This window comes from Trachymyrmex cornetzi, unplaced genomic scaffold, assembly GCF_001594075.2.
Source record: "Trachymyrmex cornetzi isolate Tcor2-1 unplaced genomic scaffold, Tcor1.1 scaffold306, whole genome shotgun sequence".
Lineage (NCBI taxonomy): Eukaryota > Metazoa > Arthropoda > Insecta > Hymenoptera > Formicidae > Trachymyrmex > Trachymyrmex cornetzi.
The window spans coordinates 24,032-28,264 of NW_017297755.1; positions in this window are offsets into that span (position 1 = coordinate 24,032).

The following is a 4,233-nucleotide window of genomic DNA, read 5'->3' on the forward strand; positions in this document are numbered from 1 at the left end:
GAGAGAGAGAGAGAGAGAGAGAGAGAAGTCTAATGCAGGAACAGAAAACAGACCAATAATCAGAGCCTCGACAAGTTGATACATGACGTAACATAATTCGAATAGCACGTCGGACTGGTATTAAAGCCTAGTGCATTCAATCAAATTCGCCAAAAAAGAAACTGTTGAAAGTAGCGCTGAATTGAAATTGTGTTTTTGTGTTCCCTGTTCCGTTATTTACTCGAGAATCTTGAGTATTTCAATACTCGTGATGAGTAAGAGTAACAGAGTAAAGGCCCGTCTACAATACACGGAGTAAGAAGTAAGAGTAAGAAATTGACCAATCACAGTCGATTATTCTTCTCACATTCGACTGTGATTGGTCAATTTCTTACTCTTACTTCTTACTCCGTGTATTGTAGACGGGCCTTCAGTCGAACATTTTAGTTTTCTACAACGTATTCAAAATGTTAAGATCAAAAAGCATTGTATGGAAATTTTTTAAAAGAGTAAAAGATGACTGAAATGACAATAAAAACGTTTCTTACAAATGTAATTATTGTGGAGAAATTTACGTAAGTAAATTCAGCACTATTCAGCGCTATTCAGAATAGCATTGATTGGTTACTTCAATGACGTATTCTCTATTCCGCAGTCTTTTTCTGCACCGTGTGATTTCCCTTAATCATAAGAAATTGATGAATTAGGGTATATCCACATAAACTTGCATAGCCGCATAAACATATGGGAGTGATCCCGATTGACCACGGCTCGATTGGACACCACCAATCACAGCGACCGGTGCTTAGGAGCTTTGTAGTCTCAAGCGCTGTGAGTGGCTCGTGTCCAATTGAGCCGTGTCCAACTGGGTGCCATCCAACATATGCATAAAGAAAATTATCCAATCGCATTTCTCCTATAAAGGCGCACGTAAAATGTGATTGGATAATTTTATTTATGCATACGTTTATGTGGCTATGCAAGTTTGTGTGGATATACCATTACTGTCGATAGTCGAATGCGAAGAGGATAATCGACTATAATTCATCCATTTCTTATGATTTAAGGCTTAAAAACCTATTGCAGATCCGGGCTAACACTTTTATATACTTTTGTAATCGCCGTACATTAAATTTACATGTTGTTTTATGCAAATAAGCAACAAATAAATGTTAATACTGAATTTCTTCGTAAATTCTCATAAATTCTCCTACTATCGGTATAATACGGTAATATTCTTTGTTACCTTCTCTGATTTTATTTTTACCGAGAATTTTTGAACTCTAATAGCGATAGCGATAGAAATAAAGATGCAGTCACAATAAAAGGAATAAGAAATTAGGAATAAGGAATAAAGATTTTAACCTATCAGATATTGGATACACCGGAATATACGATTTCTAATAGGTGGGAATCTTTATTCCTTATTCCTAATTCCTTATTCCTTCTATTGTGGCCGCACCATAACACGATTTCAACCTATCAGAAAGTGTATATTCCAGTGTATCTGATTTCTGATAGGTTGAAATCGTGTTATTCCTATCGCTATCGCTATTCCTTCACATTGGACGCATTCAGCAGACTCAATAGTTGAGTAAGCGCTCGCTGTTATTGGTGTATTTTTTTAGCTCCAATCAGAATTTTAGATTTAGAAGAATACACCAATAACAGTAAGCGCTCATTCAACTGTTGAGTCCGCTGAATGCTCCCATTGGCTGCATTCAGCAAACTCAACAGTTGAGTGAGCACTGCTATTGATGTATTCTTCTAGATCTAAAATTCTGATTGGATGAGCTAAAAGAATACACCAATAACAGCAAGGGCTCACTCAACTGTTGAATTTGCTGAACGCAGCCATTGTGTTTAAGTCTTAATTCCTGAACATAGCCTGTTGTCTCGCATTGTGTTTAGGGCTTTAGTGAGTTTCATAAACTCATTTTAAAAGTGAGGTTATGAACCTGTTGTGTCATGTGATAACTTTTTACCAAAGTAAGCAAATAATAACGTCATTAATCTGAATATTTTATACTCAGATCATTTCAGACTGTTTCACTTGTGTGTAAGTGGAAAGCAACTATAATCAGTACAATATTGTTTACGAAGAGCTCTCTTTAACACATGAGTATGATCATCACAACATAATTTGATGGTATTAGCCTTTTATTATATATGTAATATAAGATATCTAATATATGCATAAATCAAAAGAATGTAATAGTGTTTTTCACTGGCAGAACTGGTGCGCACTCAGTGCACATTAAAGTTGTTGTACACTAACTTAATCTGAATGTAAAAGTGAGATATCTTAATTAATAAAATACTCAATGTATAATTTATCAAATACCACAATAAAATTCATTAAGGATTTCGTGGTTTATTCGTTTCTATATTTTTATTAAACGTACATCTTTACGTCGATTTGTGTACAATGGCTATAAAGTGCACTGAGTATGCACCAGCTCTGCCAGTGAAAAACGCTATAACACTTGTGACGCTACTAGTCAGAACTGAAAGGAAGGAAGAAGAAAGGGAGAGAAAAAATCAAAAGACTTATTTTTTAAGGGGACATTTAATTGTTAATATCATTCTAAAAAAATATATCATTTTTCGATATTTACATGATTAAAGACCAGATTTGTGGCAATATAATTTATTTAGCGTTCTCGTTCCTATACTTTATATTACATCAAAGATGCTTCTAAGCTGAATTTCTATATGGAAAGAATTTCCATATTTCTGACTTTAACCCAGATAGCAAAATATTATCAAGACATCGACAAATTGGTAGCAGATTTGATCAGAAGATGTTAGCAGACTGACCACAACTGATGTTGCATTCTACTTCTGTTCTGCCGGCAGAACCTGTTAACATTCTATGCAAACAGACTGGCAGCAGAAATCAAACAGAACTTGTTGACGGAATCTGATAGCAAATTGCGAGCAGAAACCGAGCAGAGTCTGTTGATATAACTTTACAGCAGATTGACAGCAGAAATCAAGCAAGATCTGTCATTTCAATTTAAATCGACCTGGTTTCTTATAAAAAATTTTGCGTACATATATATAAACGGTTATATATAATTATACATAATTATATATAATATGAGATCTAGGCTCTAGCAAATAAAATCATCATAAGTAATCATGCCAATAAAAGCTGACGCATGCTATTGGTGTGTGTATGTATTTATTCAAGTATATATAAAAGATTAATTACGCAAACGTTTCGATCCTTTGTTTAGGATCAATGCTATTTAAATTAATGTTTTCGTCACCAATGTCAAGAATTAAGAATTAAAACTAGAGTTACAATTAAATCACTTTTTCATATTACGTAGTTCTTACAGATTATCAGTTCATCAAGCCGTAATGCATTCCTTCGTTCAACATAGATCCCCATAAAATTGACAGATTAACTAAATAATAAATTAATTACATATATAAGTAAGTAAAGTACAGGTTATATTTTAACAAACTTATATGTTAAGCTATGTTAGACTGTTGTTGTCCGTTCGACATGTGGATCTCGTGTGAGGATACGATAAACAATCGATGTTTTTCGTGAGAAATAATTGTTGTGGAGAAGGAGAAAATCTCACGTTGTAAATATAATAATATATTTGAATATGCAGGATCTAACAGATCAGTATCATTTTTTAAATTTAAACCATTTTTTTGCTGTTTTATATAGATCATATCATTTCGGATATAAGCCGTCTTTGTAAAATACGCTCTTTATCAAAAATATTTACCCTTCCCAATCAAATTCGTGCATTGAATCCAATCTATGCTCCGTTATAATCGAATGTTGTTAGGTGTTCTAATTTATCTGATTCTTATGTTCTTTTATTCGTGTTTTTAACATTCTACTCGTATAACCCACGTATGACGCGTCACAATCTTTACATTCAATTTTGTACACTATATTCGTATGTGACCATTTAGGTAGTTTATTCTTTAATACTTTAATATATTTATTCAACTTATTAATTCCCAAATACACCATGCATACATAACTATATTTATATATACTAGTGTCAAATTAGAAACAATCAGTACAGTTTTATTGCTAAAATATTATCGATTAGCTTTACATTTCAAAATACACATGAGAAAGTTATAAAATAATTGTAGTGTATTGGGAGTGAGAGTAATTAAACGATGTAGAGATTACTAAGTTTAATGTTGGATCGTACAGAGAGCTGAATATGCCCCTCAGAGCGTACAAAAACAAAACAGTGCTCCCCTCCTCTG